The 24645-nt window shown below is 40.4% G+C and overlaps 1 protein-coding gene and 1 pseudogene across 1 annotated transcript in view; one reads left to right on the forward strand and one right to left on the reverse strand.

Moving 5' to 3' along the window:
* Ctnna3 (catenin alpha 3) overlaps positions 1-24645 on the forward strand; it is a 1414880-nt gene that overhangs the window by 25846 nt on the left and 1364389 nt on the right. The window lies entirely within an intron of this gene.
* LOC118569659 lies at positions 3654-4119 on the reverse strand (annotated as a pseudogene).

Consider the following 24645-nt stretch of genomic DNA (forward strand, 5'->3'; position numbering starts at 1 on the left):
ATTAATAATTATTGTATGTGCATGTAGAAAGTATGTGTGTGTGTGCACATAGCATGCACGTGAAACTCAGGGGGCAACTTTTGGGGGTTGTTTATTGCCTTCCACTGAGGGGTCTGGGACTCTAACTCAGGTGCTGGTTTTCCAGACAACCCAACTTCACCTGCTGAGCCACCCCACTGGAACCCTTTCTGAGTCTGGCTTACTTCACTTAGCATAACATCCTCCATTTTTAGGTTGTGGCAAATGGTGGAACTTCTCCTTTTAAAACACAGACTAATTGGAGGCATGCCATATATTTCAGTTTCTTTATCCACCCATCTATCAGTAAAAAGGACATTCTCAGAGAGGTCAGGGTTCTAGGATTAGTCAAATGATTCATGTTTTTTTTTATTATAATGTGAAATACACACACACACACACACACACACACACACACACACACACACTCACATGCATGTCATATGTGGCCCATACAGCAGATACCCTTGTTGAAGTGCTTTACCCTAATTCTTTTGACAAATGGAAGGGAACCACTACCTCTTTAGTGTGGGAGGAAAGCGGGGAAGTAGCACATTTCTGGAATCCAGGGAATGTCTACTGTACAGAAAGCAGAGAGCCACAGTGAGAACATTGTGCCCCCAGCTTGGAAGGAATGTTAGCTCGGTGGTGGAGCTGGAACAACGGAAGAATGGATTCTGATCTAACTGACTTGGTGTGATGCTGGAAACATATTTAAAATGGTCTCTGCCCTCTTTCATTAAACGGCCTTTGTCTGGTGGCATGTGAAGGTCTAGTGGAAAGCAACTAGTGAGTGTGAGGTATTTGGAGAAGTGAAGAAAGCATTGGAAGTAGAGGGTGGTTTTATTGACGTGGTTATTGACTAATTTTCAAGAAGACCTTTGACAGCAGCTCATACAATTCTAGAATAGCTTAAGCCTCCTTCGGAGATTCTGTCCTCTCTTTTATTGCTTTCAGTGGCTTTACTTATGAGTCAAAAATGATAAAAAATGAGACCATTTGTGTTCCCTGAAGAACGTGCCTGCAGAAGGTGGAACACGGAGAGAGCAAGGAGTAGATAATAAAAGGAAAGGTAATACATAGAGGACAGAGATCCAGCAAAAGGGTCCATGTTGTAGAGACTGCTTATGCTCATGATCCTACAGTTCACCATGTACTAGTACACTTGGATACAAGTAAGGAATTAAATCTAAAATTTTATTCAAATAGTTATAATTACTTACAAAATTATGTAGATATTAGCTAAGAACTACTTAAATGTATAGATTACATGGTTTACCCCTTTGTTCACATGTACACTCCCTTTGAATAGCCACTGCTTCCCTACAATCTGCAGATCTCACTTCTAAGCCATCACATAAATGCTACTTAGTGATGTGTTGAGGAATAACATATATTCATAAAGGTAATAACCTATTGGGACCTCCTCAATATATTTTCACATGCTGCACTCACATTCATGTATCCTCCATGCAGATCAAGAACTAAAACATTACTAAGGGCTGGGGGTGGGGTGGCACATGCCTTTAATACCAGCACTCAAGGGGCAGAGGTGGAGGCAGAGAGGCAGAGGCAAATGGGTCTCTGTAAGTTTGAGGCTAGCTGGTCTACATTGTGAGTTCTGGGCCAGTCAAGCCTACATATTTCCTGTCTCAAAACAAATGAATGAACGAATGAACTAATGAACTAATGTTCAGTGGTTAAGAGCACTGGATGCTCTTACAGAGGACCCAGGTTCAAATCCTAGTACCAACACGACAGCTCTCAACCACCTGTTACTTCAGTTTGAGGGGATTTGTACCTCTTCTGTCCTCTGTTGGTACTTCATTCATGTGGTGCATGCACACATATAGACACACATGTACACATAAATATATAAAAAGGACATCCAAGAGCAAAACAACAACAACAACAACAACAACAACAACAACGGAACATTACTAAAATCCTAGAAGCAGCCCTTGTGCCTCAATCAGTTACCACACCCTCACCTCATAGGTAACCAATATCCCAACTCCTACCACTATAGGTTACTTTAGTTTTTTTTTTAAAAATCTTATATAAATGACACTATGTAGCATGTTAAATTTTAAGTTTGGCTTCTTTTGCTCAATGTATTATTCAATATATCTTTGAGATCTCATCATGTGGTAGGTTAGTTTTTCCATTGGTGAATAAAAATAATTTACTTTTCCATTCTATTGCTGATGGACATTTGAATTGTTTCAGCTTTGATTTCATGAATGTTATTGGTATGTATGTATATGTACATTAATTTTGGCTCATAAATGTAAACATTTGTGTTTACTCCTAGGAATGAGTCATGAACGTAAGGTTAGCTTTAGCAGATACTGCTTTTTTGCCCCCCCCCCCACTTTTATTTTTTTGAGACAGGGTTTCTCTGTGTCACAGCCCTGGCTGCCTGGTGATACTGCTAACTTTTGAAACGGATTTTCGTATTGATGTTTCTCATGAACTCTGTACAGGAGCTCCGTTTGCCCTGCATTCTGACTGTCAGTGTTCTTAATGAAATGTTTGCAGGTGTAGTCTAGTACAGTTTTAACTTACATTTCTCTGACAACTTTTTATATCTTCTAGTGTGAGTCGTTTGCTAATTGTCAAGAACTAAAATGTCTCCTTTCCACTATAGTAAACAGTTTTTGATATTTTAATGTTCTTAATTTTAATGAATCAAACTTTTTGGCTTGCCCCTTTATGTGCAAATTTTTTTGGTGTGTGTGTCTGTCAAAGGTTGTTTAAGATTATATAAACTGGAGAAGATGCTCTCTAAAGTCACCATTTAGAGCATATTTACAACAACTACCTTGTTATTTTAACTGTGATATCTGACTTATCTGGATTCTGTTTCTACTGACTGATTTTGCTTTATGTCAGAGTAACACCTTTTTTTGTCTGTGTGAATAGTGGTTTTGGTTGTACACACCTGGTAGTATGCCGAGTCAATTGTAGAGATTCTGTATTCTCTTGTCTTCCCCTAAAGACTGTTAAGTTTTGCTTCAGCAAATGATTGGTAACTAAGCAGTCACCAGAGGGCTTACTCAACCTTTAAAAAAGGTTAAGTCTGTTTAATTTTCCCTTCAGTCTTACAAAGGACTCTTAGTCTTTGAGATATAGTCTTTAGTTTCATAGTACAGGCTTTGTGGCATTTCAAAAGATTATTTGATGGGTTGACCAAACCTATTTAGCATAGAGGCTTCTGTTCCCAAAAAAGAGTACAATTAATAGAATAATACAGCCCTTGATAAAGTTAATTTATTTATTCATTCATTCATTCTATTTATTTATATTTATTTATTTACACATTAATTTATTCATTCATTCATTCATTATTGATTGATTGATTGATTGATTTATGTTTTGTACTTAGTGGGTCTTTGGCATTGCCCCAGCACATGCTGTGGATTTTTGAGTTCATGTGTAGTTTCAAAGTTCTGTCTATTTGTAGTTCCCTCTTCCATAAGATTTTTTTTTTTTAAGCTAAGGACCGAACCCAGGGCCTTGCAAGCGCTTTACCACTGAGCTAAATCCCCAACCCAATTTTTTTTTATCTTCAATTTTTTTTTTTGTGAGCTAAAAACCCACTTTATTTGTTCTGGGGAGTTGTCCAGAGTCCCTTAGAACTTCTGGAACTGCTTCTTGGTGCCAGCAGCCTTGGTGACCTTGAGCACATTGAAGCGTACTGTCTTACTCAGGGACCTGCACTGTCCCACAGTGACGATGTCGCTGATCTGTACATCCCTGAAGCAAGGGTACAGGTGCAGGGCCATGTTCTTGTGGCACTTCTTAAAGGACTGTACTTCTGGATATAACAGAGATAGTCCCTGCGGATGACAATGGTCCTCTGCATCTTCATCTTGGTCATGACACCAGACAGGATCCGACCTCGGATGGAGACTGAGTGAAGAGGCATTTTTTGTCTATGTAGGTGCCCTCGATGGCCTCCTTGGGCATCTTGAAGCCTAGACTGCTGTTTCTGTAGTACCGGGGGAGTTTTTCCTTGCCGGTTTCTCCAAGCAGAACACGCTTCTTGTTTTGAAAGATTGTGGGCTGCTTTTGGTCAGCACGCTGAATGTCCGCCATCTTCCCGGCAGCCTGAGAAAGACAGAGGTGGGATCACTCCCCGCTTTCCTTATTGACTACGTCTATCTTCATTTTTTTTAACCTTCAGAAGAAATGCCACATGATGGTGTCTCTCAGTGCGAATCAGATTTTTCTCTGGCTTCTGCTTGCTTTCCATCACGACCATGGGACTTGCATGGCTGTTTGATGGATTCTGTCTGTTATCCGTGAGAGCAACTGTTCAACGTGTCTCACCACGTCACTTTCAGCCCTGGAAGCAACCACCCTCATTTTGATGTTTTGATTCAGTGCATACTATTTTAAGCTGGAAATGAGTTCTTTTCAGCAAGTTGAAGAAACTGGTTCTTTCCCCTCTGGACTCCACGGTTGTCTCTTGGGGAGCTAGCCGTCAGTCTTACTGTCACCTCTTTAAGTCACTGGACTCTTCCTCTCTCTCTCATTTTAAGAATTAGTTCTATTTTTCTTCTAGCAATACTATTAGAATCTACTTTGATTTTGTTGTTGTTGTTGTTGTTGTTTATCCCATTAGAGCTTCCCATACTTTCAACATCCTCTGTGTCCCAAGTGTCTGTGGAGACTGGAGGAGGGTGTTGGATCCCCTGGAGCTGGAGCTATAGATGCTGTGAACTGCCATGTATATGATGATAATCAAACCCAGATTCTCTCTGTAAGAGCCAAAGTATTTTCACCACTGCGCCGTCCCTCCAGCTCCAAGAGAGTGAGTACACTTTGTATTCATAGACATTTAGCACTAGATACTCTTCTTAGGTACTGGGTTCTAAAAGTGACACTGTCCCCTATTGTATAGAAACCTAGAGTGATACACAACGTGTTGTGGAGGCAGAGATAACCTGTGATAACTCACCTCCCTTGAGAAGCTTATTGGCAGCATGCATTGTCATTCAGAATCAATAAAGACAAATAGCAGAGATACTGTTTATTTTTGCTAATGATCTAGTGCAGTAAAGGAAATTGTTGAAACTCCACAGCCCTCTCTTTATGTTCTTAATTAATAAAATATGAGTTCTTTATCCTATGAACACCCCAAAATATATTAATTAGGATAAAACAGTTTTTTTTTATACAAACATTAACTTCCTTATTGTAACAGTAACATAGTTTCAGTGGTGAAATAAAGTAAATAGAAAAGAATTGGTTTCTTAATGTAAAAGGAAGTAACTAAACAGATTTCCAGAGTGTTCAGGGAAAGAGGAAGGTTAAGCTCCCTTGCATACTGTCCACACAAGCCAGAATGTCTGTGTAGATGGAGAAAAGCACCAACACTTCCTCCCACTGCAAATACTTTAGTGTGAATGACTTGGAGCTGGAATGTCCAGCCTCATGCCATCAGTCTTGGTAGTTGTGTCTACCAGAGCCAGCAACCGCATACAGGTACCACAGGCTTTATGTCCACCTGTGAGACGAGACTTGCAGATGTATCGGCTTTATGTTTGTGTGTGAGATGGGAGTCAAGACTTGCAGATGTATTGGATGTCCTGCCACTGCTGAAAGACTTCCTATCCAATTTTACTTCTGAGCTTCTACGGAGGCCACCACAAACCAGTCAGAGGGATGCTGAGATTAGTGAAGAGCTTTTGAATTCATCAAGGGCTTTCTCTCTCCTAAATATAGATGCTGGCATCTTATACTAAAGAGAATGCTGTGCTCTCCAGAGCACTCACACAAGAACCCCCCCAGAGGCAAGTGTGTAGAACTCGGGCTTATAGCAGTCTGCTCTTTACATCATGGTGCATGGCTCAGGACTGTTTCTGGAAGACCCTTCCCTATGGTAGAGATTGAGAGCTTGTTCTTGGTTGGAAGTAACACACTTTGTTCAAAACGTACATTGTCTGGTCTGGCAGGGGGCTCAGCAGGTAAAAGTGCTTGCTGTCAAGCCTGATGCCATGAATTTGATCCTTGAGACTCACATGGTGGAGAGAGAGTATTGACTCCCAAAAGTTGTTCTTTGACCTCCATGGGGATGCCATAGCATGGAGGTGCTCACACACACTCTCACACATAAATAAATCAATAAAAATGTAATGAAAGTAACAACAGATATTCCTTGTATTGCTCATGTACAAAATATAAGTATTCAGGTTATATTTCCTTTAAAAATTAACGTGTATTTTTAATCAATACAAAGTAATTGACTATTAGTGGGATAGATATGGTATTTGTTTGAATACATTTTTACATATAATGTATGATGTTTAGGCCAGGGTAATTTCTGTGCCCACCATCTTAGGCACAGATCTATTGCTTTTTCAGTTAGGAATATTCAAAATCCTGCTAGTTATTAGTATTTTGAATGAATTGTCAACTCCAGTTATCTTCCAAATTTATAGACTATTAGAAGCCGTTCCATCCATTCAGCTACACCCTTATATTCAAGGTTTCCTATCCATCTTTCCATATTTCCTAAATTTTTCATCTCCATGATTTCTAAAACCTCAGGTCTATGGATTTATTTACCATTAGGAATCAGGATCTTGAGTTGCCATCATTCATAGTAGTGAGATAAAATGATTACTTCTAGAAATGGGAGAATGGTACCCTGAAGGTATAATTAGTCTTCTCATCAGTGTATGGAATACATGCTTTACCTACAAATGTCATTGTAAGGTTTCCAGTGTGGATCTCTTTTCTTCTCCTCCTCCTCCTTTTTCTTCCTCCTCTTCCCTCCTCCTCCTCCTTCTTCTCCTCCTCCTTCTCCTCCTCCTCCTCCTTCTCCTCCTCCTCCTTCTCCTCCTCCTCCTTTTTCTTCCTCCTCTTCCCTCCTCCTCCTCCTTCTTCTCCTCCTCCTTCTCATCCTCCTTCTCCTCCTTCTCCTCCTCCTCCTTCTCCTCCTTCTTCTCCTCTTTCTCCTCCTCCTTCTCCTCCTTCTCCTCCTCCTCCTTCTCCTCTTTCTCCTCCTCCTCCTTCTCCTCTTTCTCCTCCTCCTCCTTCTCCTCCTTCTCCTCCTCCTCCTTCTCCTCCTTCTCCTCCTCCTCCTTCTCCTCCTCCTCCTCCTTCTCCTCCTTCTTCTTCTTCCTCCTCCTTCTTTTCTTCTCCTCCTCTTCCTTCTCCTTCTCCCCTCCCTTCTCCCTTCTCTCTTCTTCCTCTCCTCCTCCTTTCTCCTTCTCCTTTTCTCTTCCTCCTCTTTCTTCCTTTTTCCTCCTTCTCTTTTTCTTCCTCCTCCTCTTCCTTCTCTTCCTCCTCCTCAACTTCTCCACCCTTTTTGAGATACAGTTTCTCTGTGTAGCCCTGGCTGTCCTAGAACTTGTTCTGTAGCCCAGGCTGGCCTCAAACCTACAGACATCCACCTGCCTCTGCCTCTCTAGTGCTGGGATTAAAAGTGTATGCCATGCTGCTCAGCACTGTGGATCTCTTAAAGTGTTCCTTATTGCCTTTTCAATTATTCAATGTGTGTTTAAAAGTTATATTGTTATTTTTTGTTTTATACGTTTGAGTCTTTTGCCTGCCTGTATAGGTATGAGCCAAATGCATGCCTAGTATCCATGAAAGCCAAAGGAGGGCACTGGAACTTCTGGGACTGGAGTTACATTTGTGAACCACCATGTTACTACTGGAAATCAAACCTCTTGGTCCTCTGAAAGAGCAGCCAGTGCTCTTAACCACTGAATCATTTCTCCAGCATCTCAATGCATGTTTTAAATAAGGAAGTAAATAGTGTCTTAATGAACCTGAGATAAAAAAAAAATTGCTGGTATCCATTCTGTATCACCTATTAAGTTTGAAATTCAACTATATTAAATATTCATTTGTAAAGGAAGGTAACAGCTTGACTTTAATTAACTGTTCCCAAATAACTGGTCAGCTCCATCTATTCTGCTCAACAATGTTGCAGTTAAGGGTTTGATAAAATATTTGGTATTTACAGCCAATTACTCATAGCATATGTCTGGGTTAAAGGCAACATCTGCTGCTCACATTATTGCTCTTTTGATATGTTGATATTGCATGCATCTGACCGTTGCTACATCTCCAGTTTTCTATCCAAGCATTCAATCACAAACATAACAGTCTATAGATGAAATTCTAAATGTCCTTATTAAATAAGAAACAGAGAGCCAAATACAGAATTAAAAGCCTAAGAGATCCGAGCACTAGCGAAGAGCCAAGACCACCTTATCTTACCACTTGCTGCCATCCTTCCCCTGAGAGAAAGACCTTCTTTTTGTGTGTCTTGAGTTTTATTGTTTTCCTGTTCTGCCTTCTCATTGGCTCAAGCCCAGCCACATGACTTCCTCGTCACTGCCTGTCTACACAGACCTCCTGGTCTCTATGGTTGGTACTGGGATTAAAGACTCAGGTCACCACACTTGGCTGTGTCCTTGACCACACAGAGACTCTGCCTGCCATGTGATCGGATCAAGGGCGTGGGCCACCACTGCCTGACTTCTGCTTCATGGCTCACTTTCACCTCTGATCTCCAGGCAACTTTATTTATTAACATACAAATAAAATCACATTTCAGCACAAATAAAGTATCACCATAACAGTCTTCCCACTAAATCCTAAAATTCAGTAAAACTCTTCACTTGAGGAGAAAGGCAAACTAATCCTGGAACATATCATAATGTGCACCTGTGGTGTTCTATAGTTCTATAGATGGAAACAGTTCCACTGAAGATGATGAGCTAACTAGTACACTGCTTGTAAACCACTACTTATTGGAAAACACTCAACATAGTACCCTTTAGCGTCCACCTGAAAAAACCACACTAGGCTTTTCTCATAGTGCGTTTGATTTCTCAGCAAACTTTTCTGTGTCCCTCATTATGAGGTGTGCTGGCATGTCGGAAGTACTTAATATGTCTGTGTGCAGCAATATGACATCTGCTGGACTTGTGACATATAGATGTACTGATTTGAGGAGTAACAGTATTGGCAGTTTCGAAAGCACAAGAGATTCTGTAGGCTATCCACCATCACTCTGGTGTGTAAGACACAGATAAGAGCAAAGATTTGATGCATGTTAACAGACTGGTTTGCAAGAGGTGAGTCCTAGAAATGAAAATGTAGCTTGGGATTTCATCTAATAAAGAGTCTGCAAAGTGTGATTCATGCAATGCTATGACTCTGCTCTCCTTCGTGGTTAGAGAGGAGCTACCACTCTCTAGTTGTTTCATAGATGTCTGTGTAATGCGGAAAGTGATCTAAGCTAATGCCTATACAACATGGGCCTGAATATTATGGGTTGTTGCACATTCGACTATAAAAGAGTGTACTAAGTAGTTGGCAAGTTCTCAGGGTCATTGTTTGCCTTAGTCAGCGTTCTGTTGCTGTGCAGAGACCATGACCAAGACAACTCTTCTAAAAGACAGCATTTAGTTGGGGGCTGGCTTAGAGTTTCAGAGGCTTAGTCCATTATCATCACGGCGGGGAACACGGTGCCAGGCAGGCATGGTACATGCTAGAGAAGAGGCTGAGAGCTCCATCCTGATCTGTGAGCAGAGAGAGAGAGAGAGAGAGAGAGAGAGAGAGAGAGAGAGAGAGAGAGAGAACTGGGCTTAGCATGGGCTTTTGAAACCTGAAAGCCCACCCCCACTTCTCCCAACGTGACCACACCTGTTAGGGAATGATAGCATTCAGACCCACCCCTTTAAGAAAAAAACCCCTCCCCCTTCTCTTCTTCCTTCCTCTCTCCCTCTCCCCTTCCGTGAGGCTGTGTGCACCTCTACTTTCTCTCTTTCTCTCTCTCTCTCTTTCCATCTCTCTTCCCCCATCTCTCTCCTTCACTCTCTTCCCTCCCCTCCATCCATGTGGATACCCTGTCTGCATGGTGTGAGTAACTTTCCTCTGCACCATGCCGTTGCCTGCTGGGTCTGCATGGCATGTCTACTTTGCCTTCCCTGGGCACCTTGGCTTAAACCTGCCAAGACCACCGCATGTTGTTTTACAAGCAACACCTACTCTACTAAAGCCATACCTTTTAATCCTTCTAATCCTATCAAAGAGTTCCTTCCACTCTCTGGTAACTAAGCATTCAAATACACAAGCCTATTGGGGCCATTCTGATTCAAGCCACCACAGTGTTCTAGTTCATTCCTGATGACAAATATGCCGAGGGAAAACAACTGAGGGAAGAGAGGGTTTATTCTAGGTTGTGGTCCATTTTTGTGGGGAGGTCAAGGTAAGAACTTCATACATTGCATTCACCATCAAGAGCAGAGGAGATCAATAATGGATTGCGGATTACTTGCTTTCTTCTCTCTCACATAGTTCAGGGCTGGGTTTAGGTAATAGTGCTGCCCACAGAGGGCTGAGTCAACCAGTAACTGAGACAGTTCTTCACAGACATGTCCACAGGACAACCTGCTCTAGATAGTTCCTCATTAAGATTCTCTTCCCAGATTATTCTAGGTTGTGTCAAGTTGACAGTAAGAATTAGCAGGGTTGGGGATTTAGCTCAGTGGTAGTGCGCTTGCCTAGCAAGCCCAAGGCCCTGGGTTCGATCCTCAGCTCAAAAAAAAAAAAAAAAGAATTAGCAAGTATAATGTAACCAGGAATAAAAGTCTCAAGAATATCTATTGACTATTTCTATTCTTCAGTTTTAAAGAAAATAGTTTTTTGTTTTTTTTTGTTTTTTTTTTATTCTTTGACATTCATCTGGATCCTGGCCTTTCCTCTCCCTGAAAAGACTCACTTTACGGTGATATTCTGCCGTGTGTCCATTGCTCTTCTCTTTTGCTGGTTCTTTCTTCACGTGTGTTAGCTTGCCTCTACCTGACGATTGGCAAGTCCTCCCTAAAAAATCCCACTTCCTATTTTCCTGTTCTCCTCTTAAACTCATATTCCCATATTACCTTGTCTCTTCTGGTGCACGGATGATTTATTGTTTAATGTACTCACTTGGGCAGACTTCTCCTCAACCCTGAATGACTTCTGCTGTATTTGTTGACCGTATTGAAACTCCCCCTACCTTCTATCCAGGACTCGCTGCAGCTGCATTATGTTCTCCACCCCCTCCCTCCCTTTCCTTGCTGATGTCTCCCTATCGTGTCCTCCTATTTTTTTTTCTTATGCATTAGTTTTAGGGATGCTCTGTCTCCCTATTTCCTCGAGGAGCCTTTTAATTCCCACGGATTTAATTATGACAATGTTGGCAACTTTCAGCTCTTATAGCGAGTCCTGCTCCCAAACTCTGCCAAGCTCTCTTCACCAGTACTTTGGTAATTTTGCAATTCAGTTCCATAGTGCATCCTTCTCGGGAATGTTTCATGTGCACTGCAAGAGCTAACACCCTGTAACCTTCTTCCCCAATGAGTGGGGACACATTGTGGTCAACATCACAGTTCTAACCATTTGCTAGAGGGTGTAACTGCTCTTTGGGTGTTACTTGAACCACACATTATTGAGAAATTGAACTCCGTACTCTCTCTCATGTCTTTTGAAAACTTTTATAGTTTTAGCATCAACTGATCTGAGCTGTTTTCACACAATTCGACAGAGTTGGTTCATTTCTCTTTTCTAAAACATTCTCTTTCCTTGGCTAAGAGACCACCATGAAGTCCAGATCTCCCCTTTATGTCTTTGGCATCTTCTCATCTTTTTGTTTTGTTGTTCATCCTTTACTGACTTGTCATTCAGGGTTGAGGAGAAGGGTTGCCATTCATGCGATGGATGTGAAACAAACTGAAAAATCAGACTTAAAATTGTAACAGATGTTAGGAAATTTTTAAGTGAGACAGTAGCAACTAGGTTGATGCTGTACGAGAATTCATTGTGTATTAACGTGTGGAAGAATCTCCACAGTACCCCTCTGATGTTGATGATGATGCATTGCAATACCATGCTAGCATTCATGTATCTGAATGGTGCGAGACCCTGTGGTGGACACAGATGCTAACCCTCACTCTCCTGTGAAGTCACTTTCATCTCTGTCGGCTCTGCCCAGTAGTTTAGAAGACTTAGCTTCTAAGTTTCAGGAACGCAAGCAGCTGGTTACATCATCACATCCGCAGTCACGAGCAGAGAGGAAGAAATGGATCCTTGGTTGCTTCTTATGTTCAGCAAGCCTTCTTTACTCTTACCCTGTGAAATGGTGCTGTCCACATTCAGGGTGAGTTTTCCTACAGCAACTAACAGTCTTGACAGCAACCCACAGACATACACATAGGGCAACTGGGTCTAGACACTTCCTCAACTGAAACTCTCCTCCCAGGATATTCTGGGTTGTGTCAAACTGACAGTTAAAACTAACCAGTGCAGCCTCAGTGAATTGGTGTGTGCAATGCCAGGTCAAGAAGACATTGTGTCTTAACACTTTCCCCTAGCTGCTGGCTCTTACATCTTTTTTCCTACCTTTTCTTCTGGAACATTCTTTGAGCCTTAGATAGGGTGATATAGACATCCCATTTAGGGCCGAGCATCCCACAAGTACTTATTCTCCATGCTTTGGCCAATTATAAGTCTCTGCATTAACTGCTGCTCGCCATGTGAATGATTCATTTTTGACCATTTATTCTTATTTTGAGGCAGAATCTTGCTATATAGTGCAGATAGTCCATGAGCTTACATCGACAATCCTTTTACCTCAGTCTCTGAGTGCTGGGATTATAGGCATACACCACAACCATGGCTCCTTATTTTTTTTTAATTTTAATTTTAATTTTTTGGTAAGCACTAACACTTGCAGATGTGCTGATAAATAATATTTAATAGTACATATATGTCTTGCATTAACTTTCTTATTGGATAGTGCTGTGCTAACTACCAGCTGTGCCTGACCCCAGAGGAGAGGAGGCAGATGTACGGAAGCAGAGCTGACTCCTTTAGAGACAGGAAGGCAGACTTTGATGTCCTAGAGTTCATAGTCATTGGCTATTGACAATGGTCCTCTATACTTCACCTGGAAGCATAATTTCTAGGTAAAATGTAGTTTTGAATCCTTTAGATTCTTTCACAAATTTGACCATGTGCTATATTGAATTTGGCTGAGGACTACAATATAGTTAATAAGGTCTCAATGGATAGGAGTTACCAAGCTCTATTGATTACCTATGTTCTATTATTACTTAGGGGTCTTCCTTCATGGGGCATTCACAGAAGCAACATCATTTTGTTTATCCATTTTAGTGCTTGTTTCTGAATTAACTACATGGTGGACAACTATCAATAGTTTTGATTTCTTCTGGAAGAGCTTTATGTATTATGTATCCCAAGGAGAATTTTATTGTTAAGAACTATGGTGCTTTCAAGCTTGGGGACTAGTGATGTACAAGCAGTGATAAATTGAGATACAGTCAGTTTACTGGGAGTCAAGGAAAAGGAAAAGACCCAATAAAATATAGTACCCAGAGCTGGAAATAAAGATCTTTCCTCTTTTCCCCACTTTGTATGTGTACAATTTAGACAGAAAAAGAACAGTGTATGTCTTCCTGGGAAGGGGAGCTGATAAGGCTTCAGGTAAATGGAAGAGACAACATCCCAGACCTTCTGTCCTCTTACCCTCCTTTTAGATCAGGCTATGAGACAGAATGTGTCACCCTCCCTATCTTATAGAGTGGATGGAGATTCCCTAGAATAAATATTTTAGAATTCCTAAAAGTCAGGCAAAAACATTTAAGAGCAAAAAGGACAAAGAGGGAATATTACATTATGGACCAAAAGAAGGTCATGTGTTAGACAAGAAACTCTGATGTCATGTTTCTTCCTCTGGTCTCCATCGCTTCTTTCCTCTTTCCCTCTCTTCTTCAACTTTCTCTTTCCTGGACATTTAAAATATACTAGTCTAACTAAATGTTTATTGTACTCTGATTTCGCAACAAAGCAAAAGTTCTTATCTCTTCCTTTTAGGAGATTAAAGTAATAGGAATTACTTTTAGGGTATTCAATGAGAGTAATTATAGGGATGAATGATTGAAGATATCATAGAATCTTTAAATACATAAGTATAAGAAAGCACAGAATAGGAGAATGGCCAGAATGAAAAGATCTTGTTTTGGAGATGTTAAACTGAATTCTGTTTTTTATTTTTTATTTTTTATTTATTTTTTGCTGGAGCTGAGGACCAAACCCAGGGCCTTGGGCTTACTAGGCAAGCACTCTACTACTGAGCTAAATCCCCAACTAAACTGAATTCTGATCTATGAATATTTTAGAGCAAGCATGCACATCATTATTGTAGAGTAACCTATGATGGAAGGCAACATCTCCTGCACTTCCTGCAACTTTCAATCCAGCATCATGAGGGGAACCTTCATTGCCCCCAGCCTCCTCTCAGAGGAAGCCCTTCCCACCTTTTATATTCTTTTGGCTACTCCATAACTTTTATTAATGTGCGAATAACATTTCCCCTTAACTGGTCAACCAAAGAGATCATTTTATATTTACGCTAATGACATATGAACCTTGTTCACATGTATATTTTTATATCCTACCCAGTCTTGATTTTAGTTTTTGGTGATGTGGTACTTTCAGATTTACAATTGTCCTTGTTACGTCAGCTGTCATTTCCAGGCCATGTCCTGGCTCTGATTTGTATATAGCAAGAACAGTGGAACCCCCTCTGTCCCTACCCTCTTCCCTCTTATATATATTCCATGATTTTCTTCTTTGTTCTTAGTTGTCAAATTAAAATTTAAAATTAAAATTGTCATTTTACTGTTGATATACAGTAATAATGAAGTCATCTGCTTCTGCTCATGAGTTGATAGTAAAAGTTGATAAGCAAAGTTATCTTGACTCTCATGTCCTACTTGCTACATGATAATATATTAAAACTGTCTTCAACTCCAAGGGGTCAGTGTTACAACCTCAGACTAATCAAGAGAAAAAGAGTCCATGGTTAAGGTCAAATGCATTTTCTTTTCTAATTCTTAAAATGATGTTACTTTTAGGGCTGGAGAGATAGCTCAGTAGTTAAAGGCACTGGCTGCTCTTCCAGAGAATCCAGTTGAGTTCCCCCGCACACACATGGCACCTCACAACCACCTGTAATTCCAGTTCCAGGGGAAATGGTGCCTTCTTCTGGTCTCTGTGGACACTGCAAACATATGGTGCATAGGTATTGTTGTGTATCATCTTCTAAAGGCACAGCACATCCCTTATTTAACATCTTTCTCTTCTTGGCATTCTCCCTCTTTCTTACCATAAGACAGCACTGATGCTCTCTTTCAGGACAGGAAGAACATTACTTTGGCATTCAGTAGCACCTTAATTTCTCCTCAGATAATCTCTTAAGTATGTTGGGAAAAGAGCCCCTAGATGACTTGAGATAAGTAATGAGTCTCCCCAGGGGCAGGGAGCACAGGGAACACACATGAGTTCAATCGGTCGCCTTGGTCCTGTCTTACATCTTCCTGGAAGTTGGTGGATAAAGCCTCTTTACATTCCTGAAGACAGACTCCTCATGCCATACTCCAGGTTGTAGCTTTCCCTTCCTGCTTTCATCTCTCAATCCATCTTTCATTCTGTCAGATTTCCATATCTTGGCTCCATAGTGAATCTTGTAATACTTACTTCATTTTCGTAGTTTTACGTTTTCACCTGAGTGAGGTCTGTGGAAATATGTCGTTGAGTAAGAGTGCCCAGTGTCTTCCCTTGAAAGACCATCCACTGGATGGAATGGTCATTCAGTGATGAAGTCAGCAGTTCAAAGGTATTACAAATAGTTCGCCTAGGTCAGAGGATGAGTTAGATGAAATCAGATGACTTAATACTCACTTATTCAAAGTAGGAACTACCCTTTAAAAGATTGCATTATATAACCTGGGAATTGGGACAACTGCTAAGATTTTGCACAGTTGATAATTACTATAAAATATAAGTTAGCAGGGTTTGCTGATTGTTGAAAGGCACAGAACTTCTGGGCAGGTGTCTATAAAAAGTGAACAGTTTCCTCCTTTGTATTTCTAGATTCATGTTAATTCTTTTGTTTAATAATGACATGGACCTGGAGAGATGGCTCAATGGTTAAGAGATTTTGCTGTTTTTGAAGAGGACCCAGGTTTGGTTTCCAGCACCCACATTTGGGTGACTCACAACTACTTAGGACTCCAGGTATCCAGGAATTGGATACTCTCTTCTGGTTCCATGGGCACCTGAACTCATATGGTGCACATATAGACAAGCACACACACACATACACATAAATAAAAATACAATATCCTAAAAAGTAAAAATTACCTTTTTTTGTGTATGTGTCCACATGTGGGAACCAGAGAACAATTTATGAGAGTTGATTCTCTCCTTCCATGATGTGAGTCATGGGAATTGAACTTAGATCATCAGTCTGGAAGCAAATGTCTTTACCCATTGAGCCATCTTGCTGATCCTAGTGCTTGAGAATAGTTTGATAGAGGTAAATAGACGAATTACCTCAAGTATCTGGGAAGTTACTTCACTGTTCCAAATGGCCATGTCAAACATAATGAGAAGAGGCACCTTTTAGTGGTTAAGCACCTCCCTGTTCTTCCCTTCCATGATTATTACATCAAAAGCTCTTCAATGAATGACAAGCTGTGAATAATTAGTAAGTACAGAAAGCTGCCTTGCATTCATACAACTGAACACCTTTTCAAAAGCACTTTGACATTTACCAGCGGACACCATCTCCCTAACAGTCTACATGAGGAAACAGAATACATCTTGATATCCTAATTTTAAGAGTGGCAGAGGAGAAAGGGAGAGAACAGAAAGGGTGCCAAATATCATACAGGTTAAATGTTTGAAGCAGTACAGGGCCAACAAGCTGGTGTGGATTGGATCACCTGATCAATTTCCACTCTTTTCTAGTGTGAGTATTTGGAGGACACTATGCTGCAGATGCTGTAAATTTAAACAAGACCCCCCAAAATGTGGTGGTATTGTGTTCCCCGAAATATTGTGCACCCTAATAAACTTATCTGGGGTCAGAGACAGAACAGCCACAATATTAAACATAGAGGATAGGCAGTGGTAGCACACGCCTTTAATCCTAGCATTCCAGAGGCAGAAATCCATCTGTTCAAGGAGACAGCCAAGCACGGTGACTTACGCCTTTAATCCCAGAAAGCGAGCCTTTAAAACCAGGGGATGATGGTAGAAAGCAGAAAGTATATAAAGCGTGAGGACCAGGAACTAGAAGCTTTTGGCTGGATAAGCTTTTAGGCTGTGGAGCAGCAGTTCAGCTGAGATCCATTCGGATGAGGGCACAGAGGCTTCCAGTCTGAGGAAACAGGATCAGCCGAGGAATTGGCGAGACCATTCCTGCTACACAAACCTTTGCTAGACTCACTGGTGGCTGAGAATGTGACCCCACGAGACTGAGAAGGCTGCAGTGAATGGCAGTGATAGACGGAGAGGCTCTTTTGCCATCCAGTGGCAGATGCAATCTCTTAGGATAACCCTGACAGGGGGTCTTCAGCGTGATGGTTCCTTCCATCACAGGTACTGAGTGCAGATGGTGGCAGAAGTGAAGTTTCCAGCGAAACAGAACCATGGTGGTGTTAGAAGTTTATCTTGGCTGATATTTCCGTCCCAAGAGCAGTAAAATCTGAGTTTCTGCTCCTTTACTTTCACATTTAGCTAGGGTGTATTCTGCTATTTGTAATTAAGAGTCTTTTTGGACTCATAGGCCAGCATCCAGTTTGTGTCTTGGACAAAACTACATTAATTAATAATGAAGCTGAGATGTAAAGCCAGAATCTATTTACAAATGTTATTATACTTTATTACATTTACTGTTGGTCAGAGGACAATGTGTGGGAGTCATCTTCTTCCACCATGAGGGTTCCTGGAATTGGACTCAGATCATCAAGCAGAGTTTAATTTCTAGAGGATATCCTTCCTTCTCAAAGTTTCAGTGCCTTCCCCAAGATACTCTAGTAGTAGAAAATGGGGTTCTTAACGTTCAACCTCTGTTATTTCTCTCACACTAACATGAGGCATTCGGGCTAGAAACTCTCTAAATAGGTGCTATATTTTCAAAAGATTGGACAATGTCTAGATTTAGCTCTTTGCCCATTGTGTTCCAACAGAATCAGAGCTTATTAACCCATTCCAACAGAACCATTAAGAGAGGCTGATTCAACTTCAAAATACCAGTTAGGCTAATTATTAGTATAACTAATAAGATTAAAATTTATCACATAAGACATGAGAAAACACGAATCTGGGGAACACCCTGCAAGATTGGTTATAAAGGATTATTGGGAGCCAGTGCATCTGTGGGCCTGCAGGGTCATTGTGGAAAGAAAGGAGTTGGTGAGCTCAGTGCAAGCTCTTCACAGCTGATTGGCTTTTGTACCTTTTTATTTCACACACACACACACACACACACACACACACACACACACACACACACACTCTCTGCTTTAAGATCAGTTCCAAATCTGAAATCATGACTGAATGACAGCACCAGTTTTCGGTGCCAGCGAGTTTTAGGTTCACGGAACAAGTGAAGCCCCTGGAAGTGAAAAGGGATGATTACTAAGACAACAAGAAAGAAAGGAGATTTTGTTATAAACTATTAAAAACAGTTCTCAGGAAGCTCAGACTAGTCTCAAACTCACGATGCAGCTGAGACTGGCCTTGCATTCCTGAGGCTCCTGTTTCTACCTTCCAAATGCTGGGATTCTGTGCGATCCATTGTGTCTGGCCCAGACAGAGTTTTTCATGAAAATTTCTGAACATGACTCTAAATTTGAAAGGTTGTAAGTGTCAGACCAAAATCAATGGGAAAGAGCCCATAAGAGACTCTCTAGCCAGCCATAATTATACTAAAATCTTCCAGGGTCTCTAATAATGTGAGCTTTTGGGCTGCTAGAATGGAGTCTTGTATGTCCTTAGCCTGTCTCTATGCTCACACATTATTGTAGGTTGTATTTCTTTTGTGCTTTTCTTTGTAACACCAGAGACTTCCAAGGAGATGTAAACAAATTTATACACCCATTCTGCTTATCCAATGTTCGTAGTCTGTAGTGGTATCCCCAAAGAAAGAACTAGGGGCTCTGATTCCCTTTACTCCCAATGAAAAATTTCATTGCTTGCTTTTTTTTTTTGACCAATATTTTGACCTGCCCTTTTTTCCTAGGCTTAGCATTTACCCAGTTCAGTAAATACCAGTTTCAGCCATCTTGGGAGAGAGGCATTTGAGAATGAAGGTCACTATTGATAGTCCACTGGCTGGAAACTGTTGACCCTCTGAAATGGTGTGGCTGTTAATGAGAGTTTGATGATGGATTGAGAAAGGAGAGCCTATTGCAGTCCCACAGTTAAGAAATTGTTCCAGAAGTCTCACAGGAATGGCTTTGATTTTTGACATAATAAATCTTCACATAAAAAGGAATACACTATTAACATATGAAGACTACCTTTGACTTTTAAGAACTCTATGTGTATCTAACACTTTTCTCTGGGGGAGCAAAACCTTTAATTTGTTTTCCATGTTGTGTTTCTATAGTCTTTGTGTTTGCATGATGAATTTGATATAGAAAAAAATTATATGAGTTTTTAAGGACTTCATAGAAAATAGGTGAACTGGCCAGGTGAGCTGGAGGTTGAATTTTACAATATTTTTCCGCTATTATGCCTTGAGGGGAGAACAAAATAATAATCCATTTTGGGATTATAATGGAAGAATTACTTGGAGACGTTTTAATTAATTTCCATTGTTTAAATTTTTTATTTTAGCTAATAGTGATCTTTGCAGGGTATCCAGGAATCTCCCTGCTTGCCCACTCTGTGTGTGTATGCTGATTCATTATTATTTTTTTAACTTAAAGATTTAGTTATTTATGTATTTTATGTACATGAGTGCTATATCTGCATGTATGCCTGCATAGCAGAAGAGAGCATCCGATCTCCTTACAGAAGGTTGTGAGCCACCATGTGGTTGCTGGGAATTGAACTCAGGACCTCTAGAAGAACAACCAGTGCTCTTAATCGCTGAGCCATCTCTCCAGCACAAATTAATTTTTTTTAAAAGCAAGATTTGTTGACATTTAAATATTTATTTCTATGCATTTGTGAGGACATGTTTACGTGACTGAAGTTGCTGGAGGCCAGAAGAGGATTCCCTGGAGCTGGAGTTAGTGTTGTGAGTCACCTAATGTGGATGCTGGGAAGCTTACCAGTCCTCTGTAGGAGCAGTGCACACTCAACCATTGAATCATCTCTCCAGCGCCTCTTCATGGGCTTTGTTGTAGTACTGTACACTAGAGACCTCCTCCAGCACCCTCTAATCAACCTTTTAATAATCTTGAGTTTCCCCAATCCCAACCATGGGAAGAAGCTAGCACCAATGTAAATGCTGCCTTTTTACTGCTTCCTTCTAGGAGTTGTTTCCTGTTCGTAACAGTTGGCACAGTGACAATTTCTGGTACATGCATAGACACAGTCATTCTTTTCTCTCTTTCTGTGCTGTTCAGTCCTTAATATCTCGTTCTGACTACTGCACATATGCGCCTATTTTTAACCAGTCAACCATAATCTTGACAGGATGCTTTGCTAAAACCTTAATATAGATGTAATGATGCTTTAATAATTTAGATTATATTAACATTAGAAAATCTTTGTATGTGCTTATTGGCCATTTGTATTTCTTCTTCTTTAAAATACCTATTTAGGGCCTTGGCCTCTTTAAAAGTTGGATTAGAGCTGAAGAGTTAGCTCAGAAGTTAAGAGCATTGGTTGTTCTTGCAGAGGACCTGGGTTCAAGTCCCAGCAACCACACAGTGACTCACCATTGTCTGTAACTCTAGTGCAGGGAATATGATTCCCTCTCTGTCTTCATGGGCACCAAGCACATGTACATGATGCACATACATACATGCAAGTAAAATACTTATACAGATAAAAATAATAAAATAAATAAATTTAAAAGTTAGCTTATCTTTTAATTATTGTTATATTTTAAACTAGATTTTTTTCATTTAATTCAATTATAATAGTTACTGAATAACACAGTAGACATTGATTTCTGGCCTTATATCCATACCAGGGAGCTAGTTAATGGAGGCTTGCAAATGACCAGGAGTTTTCTACAGACTGTCTGAAAAGTCAGGGTCATTGAATTTATTTCCCTACCTAAGTTTCACCTGAGAGGATGGACCTGGGAGCTTTGTTAGCAGTCTTGATATGTGTGTCAGATTCTTGGCAAACTTATCTTTGTTTACGACCATACACTGTCAGAACTGCAGGATGGAAAATGAAATGTTGACGTATTTGATTATTGGCTCCATCAGTTGGATAGCATATCTAGAAAGGACACATTGTAGTGATGAGAACACAGTCCTCGGAGTTCAGCATAGTTGAGCTGAAGTCATGCTCTGTCATCGCCTTGCTTGTTTGGCCGCAGGCAAAGCTGCTTACCCTTAGTGAGTTGATGTTTCCTCAGTAGCACAAGCGACTGCAGATGTCTGGGGGTCAGAGGTTCTACAGACGCCATCATATTTGTCCCCACTTCTAAAGGGAATCCTTTTCTTATATCTCCGATCCCTTAGCAAATAGCAATGCATTGGTACTACTTCTCTCCTCTGATGGATATAAGCCCCTTCTTAGATACATGGTTTCAAAGTATCCTCTCTCATTTCTTAGGTTGTCTTTTCATTTTCTTTCTTAAATTAAAGATTTAATTTCTTTTATATCTATGAGTGTTTCACCTGATTCATGTGTGTGCTCCACCTGTGTGCCTTGTTCTCTTGGAGGTCAGAAAAGTGAGGCGGAAGAGGGTGTCAGATCCCCTGAAAACAAAATTAGAGACAGTTGCGAGCCACCATGTAGATTCTGGGACAGTCCAGTCTTGGATCCTCTCTAAGCACAGAGCATACTCTTAACTGCTGAGCCATCTCCCCAGTCCCCCTTTTACTTTCTCGATGCTCTCATTTAAAGTCCAGAAATTTATGGCTGAAGAGATGGCTCAGTGGTTAAGAGCATTCACTGTGCTTGCAGAGGACCCAGGTTTTTTTCTCAGCATCCCCTTGGGACAGCTCACAACCACCTGTAACTCCAGCTCCAGGGAACCTAACACTTCTGACCTTTTCAGGCACTGCACTCACAAATATATTCATACATACATGCAGATCTATCTATCTATCTATCTATCTATCTATCTATCTATCTATCTATCTATCTATCTATCTATCTATCATCTATCTATCTATACATATACATACAAACACGTGATTAAAAGTAATAAAAATACAACTTAAAAATACAGTTCATAAATGTTTGGTTTTGATAATCTAGTTTGTTATTTTATTGCATGTGCTTTTGGTGCCGAATTTAAGACATTATCACAGAACCTGAGATCATGAGGTTTTACTCTCCTAAGTTTTATAGTTTAAGCTCTTGCATGTGATTCTGTGGTCCACTCTGAATTGACTTTTGCATGTAATGTGAGACAGAGAGTCATGTTATTTTCTCTCATATGACCATCTAATTATCCTGGAGGCATTTATTGAAAAATTGTAACAAAATAAAACACACATACACACACACACACACACACACACACACACACACACACACACACACACTATGACCACTTTCATAATGACTTTTCTTGGAAGCTTTGTTGAAAACCAGTTGACCATAAATGTTAAAGATTGCTTTTTTTTTGGGTTGTTGTTTTCAAGACAGGGTTTCACTGTGTAGCCCTGGCTGTTCTGGAGCTGGCTGTGTAGACCAGACTGGCCTTGAACTCACAGAAATCCACCTGCCTCTCTGCCTCTTGAATGCTAGGATTAAAGGTGTGAGCCATCACTGCCCAGCTAAGGATTGCTTTTGGGAATGTCAATTCCATTTTTTTTTTTTTACAGTTTTCTATTAAGTTTTGAAATAAGAACAACAGTCTTTTTTTTTTTCCTAAGATGGTTTTGGTTATGATTAGTCTTTTGAAATTTCTGTATGAATTTTAAGACTAGCTTATTAGTCTCTGAAAAAAACACAACCAAATATTTTGTTAGGGATAAATTGCTGCTATTTTTATTGCTCCATTTATAACCAAGGAAAGTGGAGCACAGAGAAGGTATGAGAACAGACACATGGAGCCAGTCTGCCTCCTGCACCTGCCCTGGTTATTGCTATGACGCTTGACCGTCTGTCCCACTGTGTGCAGAAAGTAACTGGTGAGCACAAATAACAAACTGTAGAGACTTTCTATGAGGTGATGCTCCTTGAGAAGCAGCTCAAGAGCCATCCTATTTCCCATTTATAATATGTATAGTGATTGTTTTCATATGACATGAAATCTGTTTTACATATATATATATATGTATATATATAATGTGGGTGTATATGGATATATTTGCAAAGTGTACATATATAAAGCATGAAGATTACATTTATAAATAAATGTGTGCATACATAACACATGAAACAAATTCAGGGAGTAATTTCTATATATGTATATAAAAACAGAATTGTTGGTGATTTTAGAGATGAGTATGGAGAATTAAATGCTTTTACTTTATATTCTTTGGTATTCTGAATTGTTATTATTTAAGGAGATTTATTGTATTTACTTGTTACTTACTTAATTCATTAACGTATTTAGTGTGTGTGCATGCCAGGCCAAGTGTGTGGAGGTCAGATGACAACTCAGGAGGGTCAATTCTCTCCTTCCACTATGCGGATTCTGGGTCTTGAACTTAGGTCGACAGCTTTGGTGGCAACAACCTTTACTCACTGAGCCTTCTCACCACCTCTACAGGGTTATAGAAAAGAAACAGTATCATTTCAATGATGAAATAAGTTTATATTATGAAACTTGAGCAGCAGATGTAGCCATTCTCTATGAGTTTGGTTACCAGGGGTGGGGATGGAGAAGACCATCTTTCCCTTTTCATTTTAGACTCTGCTATATTGGTAGCTTTAAGAGCAAATATCTTAAACGAAAAGATCTTGAAATAGAAGAAATGATGTAACTCTGACAGTTACGTACTTGTGATATTATTTTTGGGACTAACGTTACAATATACCTTATTCTATACATTGTGTAGCGTAAATCTGCCTGTGTTAAGCTATCGTCAGAGAGAGGCCATCACATCCCAGGCTATCATATTTTGTGTAGCCTGAGAATGACCTTGTACTTTGGATCGCTACCTCTAAAGTGGTGTGATTCTAAGTGTGCCCTGGCATGCCTGGCTTGTGGGTTCTGGGGATTGAATTCAGGGCTTCACACATGTCAGGCAAGTATTCTTCATACTGAGTTACACCCTCCGTCTGCTGTCATTGCTTTAAAGGGTGCCTCTGTTCTCCACGGAGTTGAGAGCAACTCCGTGAAGACTTCCTTTCCTCTTACAAACACGAACCCTTGTGACTGAACGAAATCTTAGTCGTGAACTATTTCACAGCCGTGGAGAGGGAGCAGCCACAGAAGCAGGCGGATATTTTCACCTGATGCTGCTGAGAACAAATGCCTCCAGGAGAAGACGCCATCACGCTTCTTTGAACCCCAGAGCACTCATCAAAAACAAATGCTGATTAGAAGCTGCATCGCTTGAAGATGTGTTGCTCTCCGTATCATATGATAATTTATTTTCATATCGTGGTTATTTGTGGAATATTCTTGAAGTTACGTTGGCTGATTAATGC

This window comes from Onychomys torridus, chromosome 18 (assembly GCF_903995425.1).
Source record: "Onychomys torridus chromosome 18, mOncTor1.1, whole genome shotgun sequence".
NCBI classification, from domain to species: domain Eukaryota; kingdom Metazoa; phylum Chordata; class Mammalia; order Rodentia; family Cricetidae; genus Onychomys; species Onychomys torridus.